The following is a 12,512-nucleotide window of genomic DNA, read 5'->3' as shown; positions in this document are numbered from 1 at the left end:
GGCGCGGCGGATGGGGGCACCGGCGGCGGGCACAGCAGATGGGGGCCCCAGTGACGGGCGCGCCGGATGGGGGCGCACCACGGTCGCATCGAGGCAGAGTGCCGAGGCCGGGTTGAGCCGACGCAGCCGGGGGAGGAGAGGCGGCGGCGTGGGCGCCGAGAAGGGGAAGGAGGAGGTGGCGGCCGGAGCAGTAGCAGCCGTCAGCGAAAAATCCGGCGCGGGCGGCCCTGGCAGCTGGGCGGCCGACGCGGCGCCCAGGGAGGAAAAGGTTGGCGCGAGCGGCCCTGGCAGTAGGGCGGCGGCGCAGCGTGAGGTGCGCCAGGGAGGGGGGTTCGGCGCGGGCGTCGAGCAGTAGCAGTCGGCGGCTGGAGCAGTAGCAGAGTCGAGGCGGTGCGGGCGCGGCCGGGAGACGTGGCCGCCGGAGAAGGGGGAGAAGTGGGCCGGTGGCCGGGGCGCGCTTGAGCCCGAGCTCGCCGGCTGGGGGAGGAGGAAGACACTGGCTGGAGAAGGGGATGGATGTGGCTGGAGGGAGCCTGAGCCTGCCGGCTGGGGGGTGGTGGCAGCTAGAGACTGGCGGCCGGCTGAGGAGGGCCGCCCCGGGAGGGATGGGTGAGCCTCGTGAGGCGGCGGCGTGGAAGCCGGTGACGGCTGGACTTTGGCAGGGAGGAGGTGGCGGCTGTGGGGTGGGAGGAAGCCCTAAACCTAATCCTTTGATACCATGTAGAATAGTGTAATGGATTGTTGTATTGATAATAGATGGGATACTTTATATATAAAGACTCAACTCTAACCCTAATGGGTCGGCAGTCCAACAGTGGTGCCGGCCCACACACTTACACACAGTCTAACAATTCTATCAAATTTTAAAAATATACTGAGGATGCATCGCCTTATTTTGGATAGAGTTGTTTCGCAAACTAAACCCTTCTAATAGTTTAAGATGTGACTCGACATCACATACTTACGCAAAAAATAATCGCAAAGATTAGTGTTGGTGTCATGATCCCTAGATATGGGTTCGGTAGTCGTTCAGTAGTTGGCATTTCATCAACCACAAGCAGGTCCACACCACAAACCAAGGACAAACTTGTGTTCGGTTTAAGTACCACCGCGTGGGGACAAAATGGACTTGGTTGGAGCACAAAAGACCGTAGGATAGTCCTGTGTTCGGCGCAAGACCAACATTTCTCCGTCGTTAACTTTGGCTTCTTCCATCTGGCAGGGAAGCATGACCGGCCAGGTCCATTGTAATACTCAAAATGATATAAAAGCATTATATGGAGATTTCCTCATTTTATGTGCCTTATTTGCATCATGAACAGAGCATACATAAATTGAAGAGTGATTAAATCAAACCAAAGACACTAAAATAAAAGAAGTGCATCTCGTTGGAGTTTTGCTTGCTATGCATTTAAATATGAACAACCATCTCAACACTACTAATCAAGGCATAACAAGAGAGAAATGAAATTGAAACCCAAATGGTAATTAGGGTTTTGGAAATGAAAATGGGAAGAGGAAAGAATATAAATGTAAAGAAAATTAATATATATTTCCAAAATTTAATACTTTTAAAGTCACATTATAAATTAAGAATAAACTTGACACAAGTTTGAATTCGAGTTCGAAATTCAAATTGAATTTGAAAATAAGAAGGAAAATAGGAAATATATATAAAAAAAGAATAAAACCCTAATTGGGCCACCAGGCGCCAATTCGGCCCAAGTCTTCAGCCGCGCGCCCGCCTCACCTCACTGCCACACGGGCCCCGCATGCCAGCCCTTGTGCCGCGCACGCATCCGTTTCCTTTAGTCACCGTGCCGTGGGCCCCATTTGCCAGCCAGAGACCCGCTCGTCGTCCCCTTTCTTCGCCGCGCCGCTCGGACAAGCTCACCCCTAGCGCAAATCATGGAAATCCGTTGAGGGGCACCCGCAACCGACCTTCCCCTGGCGGCTACATATTGGTAACCCATCGACCCCCCTTCATGCTCGCCCCATCCGCCAGACCCGGTACCACCGTGTCGCGCCGCCATTAAAGCCTAGAATCGAAACTACGCGCCGCCGTCGGGGAACTCAGGCCTCGGGGTCACTCGGTGCTTTACAGACGGCCAGAAGACCCCGCCTGGATCCAGGGAGTAGTGCCGTGGCGTATTGAACCGGGGGAGCCAGCGTGGCCTAGCCAATTTCCTCGCCGAGGTTGCACCGCCGCCGCCTTGTGGAATCGCGTCGTCGCCGGGCCGTTGTGCCTCTTCTGCCGGGGTAAGAATTCTATTTTCGAGATCGCCATCCCCTGAATTTCATTTTGCACCCGAGTTTCATGGGGATCGTGCACCGATTGGGGCATCGGGCGTCTCAACCATGGCGTGCCACCGTGGGTGAACGCTTCGCCGTGGGCAGGGGTCTGGGCACTTCGTTGCGTGGACGTGGTTTAGCCATGTGATTCCTTGTGGTCGATCGATCGTGAAAGCCGAGTTGGGTGCGTGAATCGGCCGGAGTTCATCGTATGGCGCATTCGCCGGTGTGCCTCCGCCGCTCTGTGCGCGGCGCGCCGTGGGCCGAGCCCTGTGCTCGATGATGGTATAAATTGATAGGGGAAGCGAGTTTATAACGTCGTCAATTGGGCGTGGAGCGAAGGAATTAGAAAATGGAGGTCGGGATGGCCGGATTTTATCCTCGCCGGCGAGCCAGTCGCCGCGGGCGCCGTGCTCCGCCGCCTGAGCGCGCTCGGGTTGGGGGAGAAAATCGCGCGCCCCGCATCGGCCGTTGGATGGTGGGTAAACGGCTGGGAATTGAGCTGGGTCAGAGAGACTATGGGCCGTAGATCCGTTGATAGACGCGTGGGATTTAACGTACCGATTCGGTTCTGGGTCAGTCTAATCTGTACCGCTAGTTTCTAATCCAACGGCGCACGATCACTCATACCCCTTCGGCTTGTAGTTTTGTATAAGAGACCCTACTCTTTACATATATCAACCCGCCGTCCGTCACCTCTGTGCGCTGGGTCTCTGGAATCTTGCCCCGAGCCCCCTGTGCTTTCAAGGAAATGAGGCCCAGTCCAGAACATAATAAAATCAGGGAAATGAGTATTAAATAGATTTTTAATAGGAAAATAATTGCTAGAACTTCAATAATTCATAGAAAATTCATACTAACTCCAAATTAATCCATTCCAGTTCCTAAAATTTTGTATTTTTATTCTCTATCACCTAGAGCCTCTGTTATGTCATGAAAACAGTAAGAAAATTTATTTCACACTTAATCCTATTTTAAACACATAAAACCTTTGAAAATGCATAACTTAATTTCTATAACTCCAAAAATTATGATTCCTGTTCCTAGAATTTTATTTTAATATGTAGAATATCTCTGTGTATTTTGTTTATATGTTTGGTGTAATGTTAATTTTCCCCGTATCCTGTGCTTGTTTGTATTGTGGCGAGTAGAAGAACCCGTTGCTGAGGATCCTGGTGAGCAGCAGGTTGAAGTAGCTGAACAGGAGCTCATTGAAGGCAAGTTGTGCCCTTGACCACATTTTACCCAATAATGTTCTTTAATATCATTTATCCATGCATAGGTTAATTTTGATGGGACCCAATAGGTCACCCTAGATTGTTTATCTCATTACCTTGTTTACCCCTGAATCACTTGGGTAGTTTGCTATTGCTTTATATGGTTTTAGGATAATCATTTATTACCTCTATGTTCCAATTCTTTTTGTTATTCTATTTATGTTCATGTTGAGATCATTAATGTTAATTGGAACATAGAGCTTAACTTGAGAACCACGTGCCACCACAAGGGTTTAATGGGACGCCCTTGGCTGACTAATTAGGAAAGCTAGTGGAAGACTACCTTACCCGAAAGGGGCAAGGGCAGTAGGGGAGTGGTCAGTGTAGGGAGGTCCCTGGTTGATTTTGCTGCGATGGCGGTCAGCGAGGAACCCTGCATTGGAACTTCCTATAAACTGTAGCGGGTTTTCGGAAGCTAGTGGAACTTTGTAAAGGCCTCGTAGTGTTGCCCTGCCGCGCTTCCTAGGTAGAGGTGTATGGGATTCGCGACCCCTTGGCAGATGGGTAACATGACTTGTGGGTAAAGGGTACAACCTCTGCAGAGTGTAAAACTGGTATACTAGCCGAGCTCACGGTCATGAGCAGCTCAGGACTCTCTGATGATTAAATTATGGAACTTAAATTCAATTTTGTCATTTGCATATGCATGGGTTTATTATTAATTTTGTTCTATTATTTATTAAGGTTTTGGTATTTACTTACATCTAGTAATTGCTAATAAAAGTTTGACCAACATTAAAAGCAATGCTTAGCTTTAACCATTCTCTTTGATAAGCCTTACACTCCATGAGCTCCCACCTTTGGTGAGTTCATGTCACATTATTCCCCACAACTTGTTGAGCGATGATCATGTGTGAGCTCACCCTTGCTGTCTCACACCCCCCCCCCACAGGAGAAGAGCAGGTGGTTCAGGAGGAGCCACAAAGCGAGGAGTTTGATCTGATCTAGGTGGCGTTTCTCAGTTGACATTGGCGCCTACGATCCTTAGTTCGTTTTACTTTTATCTTTTATTTTGTAATAAGTCTTCCGCTATGTAATAAATACTATGATGTTTTATGACATTTATCTCTATACACTCTGTTATTATATATGTTGTCTTCTTGGCGCATGTATGAGATGCACCTGGCTTTGTTCCTTAAAGCCGGGTGTGACAGAAGTGGTATCAGAGGAAATGTTGACTGTAGGACGAAACCTAGATAGAAATGGACAAACCCTTACCTACTTATCTTACTCTGATTCATTCTACACTTATCTCCTCTTGATCTTGTCTCACCTTTTGCTATTCTACTCTGATTATTCTTATCTTTTCTACTCTAAGACATGATGGATTTCATATCTTGGAATCCTACATTTATGAACTTTTTAGAGATAGGAAACCCAAGACAAAATTAAAACTATTTTCTCTATTAAAAATGTTGGTTGATTGTTCTGATGATAAATGTCTGATTTGCTTCTTTGATTGATTGAAACATTATAGTTGGGCATCTTAGCATGTACCACCATAAGGTAATGTATTAGCTTTAGTAGGTGACACACTAATCTACTTAGCTAATAAATCCCCCGCAGTAACATGCCTCGTAATTACATGCCTTGTCTACAATCCTTCCTTTCTTACCCTATGTTTCTAATATAGATGGCTACCCCTATACTGTTAGAAGAGAGCAGTATAGACGTGATCCTTGGTATATCGTGGTTAAGAAAGGCAAATACAGTTTATACACTGTGCTAAGGGAACCGTAGAACTCACCAGTTCCAAAGGAGAAAGATTCGAAGTTGAGATTGCAGTAACTAGCACCATCAGACTAGCGGCATTCTTAGTAGATGGGAAGTTTGTTGGTGTCAATATCCGGGTGGTTAGAGATTTTTCAGATGTCTTCCTAGAAGGGTTACCAGGGATGCCACCAGATAGGGAAGTTGAGTTGGTCATTGATCTCTTACCTGGGACTGCTCCTATTTCTAAACGGTTATACAGGATGTCTGTAGAAGAGTTAAAGGGACTGAAGAAGCAGTTAACGGAATTACAAGAGGCTGGGTACATACGTCCAAGTTCCTCACCTTGGGGAGCGCCAGTTCTATTTGTACAGAAGAATGATGGATCACAAAGGATGTGTGTGGATTATAGATCCCTTAATGAAGCTACTGTGAAGAACAAGTATCCGTTACCCCGCGTTGAGGATTTATTTGATCAGATGAGAGGTGCTAGAGTATTCTTGAAGATTGACCTCCGATCGGAATACCATCAAATGAAGATTAGGTCATCAGATATTCCCAAGACAGATTTCTCGACTCGATATGGATTATATGAGTTCACCGTTATGTCATTTGGACTAACTAATGCACCAGCTATTTTATGGATCTAAAGAATAAGGTGTTCATGATTTGGACAGATTCGTCGTGGTTTTCATCGACGATATTCTTATCTATTCTAAGAGTGATAGCGATCATGAGGAACATCTGAGATTGGTGCTACAGAAGCTACGAGATAACCAGCTATATGCCAAGTTTAGCAAGTGCGAGTTTTGGATTGGCGAGGTGCCATTTCTGGGTCATATTATTTCTAATGGAGGAATTTCAGTGGATCCTGCTAAGGTTAAGGAGATAATGGAGTGGAGAGTACCCACTACAGTTACTGAGATTCGGAGTTTCTTAGGATTAGCAGGCTATTATCGGAGATTTATTGAAGGATTTTCTAAGATTGCTAAACCTATGACTTCGCTTTTGGATAAAGGAAGAGAATTTAAGTGGGACGAGAAGTGCCAGGATAGTTTTGATCAATTGAAGAAAAGATTGATGTCGCCACCAGTATTGGTTATGCCAGACCTACAGAAAGGATTTGATATCTATTGTGATGCATGTGGCCAAGGCTTAGGATGTGTGCTCATGCAAGAAGGACATGTGATTGCCTATGCTTCTCGTCAGTTACGCAAACATGAATTGAACTACCCCACTCATGACTTGGAATTGGAAGCCGTTGTGCATGCGCTTAAGATTTGGAGACATTATATCATGGGGACCAAGTGCCAAGTATATACGGATCATAAGAGTTTGAAGTATATATTCACTAAGAAGGATCTCAACCTTAGGCAACGCCGTTGGTTGGAGCTTATTAAGGATTATGATTTGGAGATTCACTATCACCCGGGAAAGGCAAATTTGGTTGCAGATGCCTTGAGTCGCAAGGAGCATGTTCATTCAGCTATTGTTGCCCAGCTACCCGATGAGATTGTTAAGGATTTCAGGAGACTTAACCTGGGGATAGTTGCTCATACGGAAGGAGTTACGATTGATGTGGAACCTACTTTGGAACAAGAGATCCGCAAAGGGCAAATTGGTGATGCTAAAATAAAAGAGATTAAAGATCTGATTACTGAAGGTCGAGTTCCGGAATTTACGGAAGATGAGCAAGGCACTATATGGTTCAAGGACAGGATGTGTGTTCCTGATATTAAAAGCCTTCGAGAGACTATTTTAAAGGAGGCCCATGATTCGGATTATTCTATTCATCCTGGTAGTACTAAGATGTATCAGGATTTGTAGCGGAAGTATTGGTGGTATGGATTGAAGAGAGATGTGGCTGCACATGTGGCTATGTGCGATGTATGTCAAAGAGTTAAGGCTGAACACCAGAGGCCAGCTGGATTGTTACATCCACTGAAGATACCCGAGTGGAAATGGGAAGAGATTGGTATGGATTTCACTACTGGATTGCCTCGCACCCAGAAAGGATATGATGCTATATGGGTGATTGTGGATAGATTGACTAAAGTGGCTCACTTTATTCCTGTGAAGACTACATATAAAGGTCCTCAGCTAGCAGAGTTATATATGGCTCGGATTGTGTGTTTACATGCAGTACCAAAGAAGATCGTGTCTGATCGAGGTTCGCAGTTTACCTCAAGATTTTGGAAAAGTCTTCATGAGAATATGGATGCGAAGTTGAATGTTAGTTCGACCTACCTCAGACTGATGAACAAACTAAAAGGACTAATCAAGTATTGGAAGACATGTTGAGAGCTTGTGCCCTTCAGCATGGTAGTGGTTGGGACAAGAGTCTACCTTATGCTAAGTTCTCATATAATGATAGTTACCAGGCCAGTCTGAAGAGGTCACTGTTCGAGACTTTATAGGGCAGGAAGTGCAGGACTCCTCTATATTGGGATCAGACTGGAGAGAGACAGTTCTTTGGGCCTGGACTGATTCAAGAAGCAGAAGAACAAGTCCGTGTAATTCGAGAGAATTTGAGGGTGGCTCAGACCAGGCAAAAGGGTTATGCTGATAATAGAAGGAGGCCACTGGAATTTGAAGAAGGAGATTATGTGTATCTCAAGGTGTCACCACTTCGTGGAATGAGGAGATTCAAAGTCAAGGGCAAATTGTCCCCTCGCTACATTGGACCATTCTTGATCTTTAGGAGAGTTGGAGAGATGGCATACCAACTTGAGTTACCGGATAGTCTATCGGATGTGCATAATGTGTTCCACGTATCTCAACTAAAGAAGTGTCTTCGTGTCCCTGAGGAACAGTTATCAATTGAAGAGCTTAGTGTTCAAGGTGATTTGACTTACACGGAGTACCCGATTAAGATTTTGGATACTTTGACTCGAGTTACAAGGAATAAGGTGATAAAGATGTGCAAAGTCCAATGTAGTCACCACGGCGAAGATGAAGCAACTTGGGAAAGAGAAGAAGAGCTTCGCATAGATTTTCCCCACCTTTTCCCTAGATCTTCTTAAATCTCGAGGACGAGATTATTTTTAAGGGGGGTAGGATTTGTAATACTCAAAATGATATAAAAGCATTATATGGAGATTTCCTCATTTTATGTGCCTTATTTGCATCATGAACAGAGCATACATAAATTGAAGAGTGATTAAATCAAACCAAAGACACTAAAATAAAAGAAGTGCATCTCGTTGGAGTTTTGCTTGCTATGCATTTAAATATGAACAACCATCTCAACACTACTAATCAAGGCATAACAAGAGAGAAATGAAATTGAAACCCAAATGGTAATTAGGGTTTTGGAAATGAAAATGGGAAGAGGAAAGAATATAAATGTAAAGAAAATTAATATATATTTCCAAAATTTAATACTTTTAAAGTCACATTATAAATTAAGAATAAACTTGACACAAGTTTGAATTCGAGTTCGAAATTCAAATTGAATTTGAAAATAAGAAGGAAAATAGGAAATATATATATAAAAAGAATAAAACCCTAATTGGGCCACCAGGCGCCAATTCGGCCCAAGTCTTCAGCCGCGCGCCCGCCTCACCTCACTGCCACACGGGCCCCGCATGCCAGCCCTTGTGCCGCGCACGCATCCGTTTCCTTTAGTCACCGTGCCGTGGGCCCCATTTGCCAGCCAGAGACCCGCTCGTCGTCCCCTTTCTTCGCCGCGCCGCTCGGACAAGCTCACCCCTAGCGCAAATCATGGAAATCCGTTGAGGGGCACCCGCAACCGACCTTCCCCTGGCGGCTACATATTGGTAACCCATCGACCCCCCTTCATGCTCGCCCCATCCGCCAGACCCGGTACCACCGTGTCGCGCCGCCATTAAAGCCTAGAATCGAAACTACGCGCCGCCGTCGGGGAACTCAGGCCTCGGGGTCGCTCGGTGCTTTACAGACGGCCAGAAGACCCCGCCTGGATCCAGGGAGTAGTGCCGTGGTGTATTGAACCGGGGGAGCCAGCGTGGCCTAGCCAATTTCCTCGCCGAGGTTGCACCGCCGCCGCCTTGTGGAATCGCGCCGTCGCCGGGCCGTTGTGCCTCTTCTGCCGGGGTAAGAATTCTATTTTCGAGATCGCCATCCCCTGAATTTCATTTTGCACCCGAGTTTCATGGGGATCGTGCACCGATTGGGGCATCGGGCGTCTCAACCATGGCGTGCCACCGTGGGTGAACGCTTCGCCGTGGGCAGGGGTCTGGGCACTTCGTTGCGTGGACGTGGTTTAGCCATGTGATTCCTTGTGGTCGATCGATCGTGAAAGCCGAGTTGGGTGCGTGAATCGGCCGGAGTTCATCGTATGGCGCATTCGCCGGTGTGCCTCCGCCGCTCTGTGCGCGGCGCGCCGTGGGCCGAGCCCTGTGCTCGATGATGGTATAAATTGATAGGGGAAGCGAGTTTATAACGTCGTCAATTGGGCGTGGAGCGAAGGAATTAGAAAATGGAGGTCGGGATGGCCGGATTTTATCCTCGCCGGCGAGCCAGTCGTCGCGGGCGCCGTGCTCCGCCGCCTGAGCGCGCTCGGGTTGGGGGAGAAAATCGCGCGCCCCGCATCGGCCGTTGGATGGTGGGTAAACGGCTGGGAATTGAGTTGGGTCAGAGAGACTATGGGCCGTAGATCCGTTGATAGACGCGTGGGATTTAACGTACCGATTCGGTTCTGGGTCAGTCTAATCTGTACCGCTAGTTTCTAATCCAACGGCGCACGATCACTCATACCCCTTCGGCTTGTAGTTTTGTATAAGAGACCCTACTCTTTACATATATCAACCCGCCGTCCGTCACCTCTGTGCGCTGGGTCTCTGGAATCTTGCCCCGAGCCCCCTGTGCTTTCAAGGAAATGAGGCCCAGTCCAGAACATAATAAAATCAGGGAAATGAGTATTAAATAGATTTTTAATAGGAAAATAATTGCTAGAACTTCAATAATTCATAGAAAATTCATACTAACTCCAAATTAATCCATTCCAGTTCCTAAAATTTTGTATTTTTATTCTCTATCACCTAGAGCCTCTGTTATGTCATGAAAACAGTAAGAAAATTTATTTCACACTTAATCCTATTTTAAACACATAAAACCTTTGAAAATGCATAACTTAATTTCTATAACTCCAAAAATTATGATTCCTGTTCCTAGAATTTTATTTTAATATGTAGAATATCTCTGTGTATTTTGTTTATATGTTTGGTGTAATGTTAATTTTCCCCGTATCCTGTGCTTGTTTGTATTGTGGCGAGTAGAAGAACCCGTTGCTGAGGATCCTGGTGAGCAGCAGGTTGAAGTAGCTGAACAGGAGCTCATTGAAGGCAAGTTGTGCCCTTGACCACATTTTACCCAATAATGTTCTTTAATATCATTTATCCATGCATAGGTTAATTTTGATGGGACCCAATAGGTCACCCTAGATTGTTTATCTCATTACCTTGTTTACCCCTGAATCACTTGGGTAGTTTGCTATTGCTTTATATGGTTTTGGGATAATCATTTATTACCTCTATGTTCCAATTCTTTTTGTTATTCTATTTATGTTCATGTTGAGATCATTAATGTTAATTGGAACATAGAGCTTAACTTGAGAACCACGTGCCACCACAAGGGTTTAATGGGACGCCCTTGGCTGACTAATTAGGAAAGCTAGTGGAAGACTACCTTACCCGAAAGGGGCAAGGGCAGTAGGGGAGTGGTCAGTGTAGGGAGGTCCCTGGTTGATTTTGCTGCGATGGCGGTCAGCGAGGAACCCTGCATTGGAACTTCCTATAAACTGTAGCGGGTTTTCGGAAGCTAGTGGAACTTTGTAAAGGCCTCGTAGTGTTGCCCTGCCGCGCTTCCTAGGTAGAGGTGTATGGGATTCGCGACCCCTTGGCAGATGGGTAACATGACTTGTGGGTAAAGGGTACAACCTCTGCAGAGTGTAAAACTGGTATACTAGCCGAGCTCACGGTCATGAGCAGCTCAGGACTCTCTGATGATTAAATTATGGAACTTAAATTCAATTTTGTCATTTGCATATGCATAGGTTTATTATTAATTTTGTTCTATTATTTATTAAGGTTTTGGTATTTACTTACATCTAGTAATTGCTAATAAAAGTTTGACCAACATTAAAAGCAATGCTTAGCTTTAACCATTCTCTTTGATAAGCCTTACACTCCATGAGCTCCCACCTTTGGTGAGTTCATGTCACATTATTCCCCACAACTTGTTGAGCGATGATCATGTGTGAGCTCACCCTTGCTGTCTCACACCCCCCCCACAGGAGAAGAGCAGGTGGTTCAGGAGGAGCCACAAAGCGAGGAGTTTGATCTGATCTAGGTGGCGTTTCTCAGTTGACATTGGCGCCTACGATCCTTAGTTCGTTTTACTTTTATCTTTTATTTTGTAATAAGTCTTCCGCTATGTAATAAATACTATGATGTTTTATGACATTTATCTCTATACACTCTGTTATTATATATGTTGTCTTCTTGGCGCATGTATGAGATGCACCTGGCTTTGTTCCTTAAAGCCGGGTGTGACATCCATCTGTCCACTGCTACTCGCCATGGCATGTTTGTTATTTATTACTCCATCTGTCCTCATGAGTTTATCTTTTATAGGTTTGTTCTAAGTTAAATTATTTAATCTTGAACAAACTATATATATATATATATAAGGTTAAAGTATTTTTAATTAAAAGAATTACGTATTATAATAGTTAAAGTCACGATGAATCTAGTTATTTTACTTTTATGTTGTAAACTCTTATGAAATATCTTATATAAACGGCCAAAGTTGATAGCGATTGACGTAGACCAAACTAAAAAAAATCATGTGGACCAAGGAAGTATCTCAGTTTGAATATGCGAGACAGGTCCGTTAATAAATGGGTCTGGCCTTTGTATATGTTTTCAGGAGAGGTCTATTTTCTGACAGTTTGGCTCTGCTCTTTGATTTTTTTTTGATGAAGTGATTATATTGGATTTTTAGGAGGAAGCAAGGTGAGGAGTTGATGAGGGTTAATTCTCTGCTATTCCTACCAAAATATTACGAATACATGGTTCATATGTGCCCACAATACAATGTTCAAGTGTAGTGAGTGACTGACAAGGAGGTAATCCGACCGTGTTGATCAAATTAGGCCTTGTTCGGTTATTTTAATTCCATGTGGATTGAAGTGGATTGGGCGGGATTGAGATGTATTTTGACTTGTTATGGATTTAAAACGACTCAATCTCA

This window comes from Zea mays, chromosome 2 (assembly GCF_902167145.1).
Source record: "Zea mays cultivar B73 chromosome 2, Zm-B73-REFERENCE-NAM-5.0, whole genome shotgun sequence".
In the NCBI taxonomy this organism is placed as follows: domain Eukaryota; kingdom Viridiplantae; phylum Streptophyta; class Magnoliopsida; order Poales; family Poaceae; genus Zea; species Zea mays.
Note: the sequence above shows the minus strand (reverse complement) of the source record.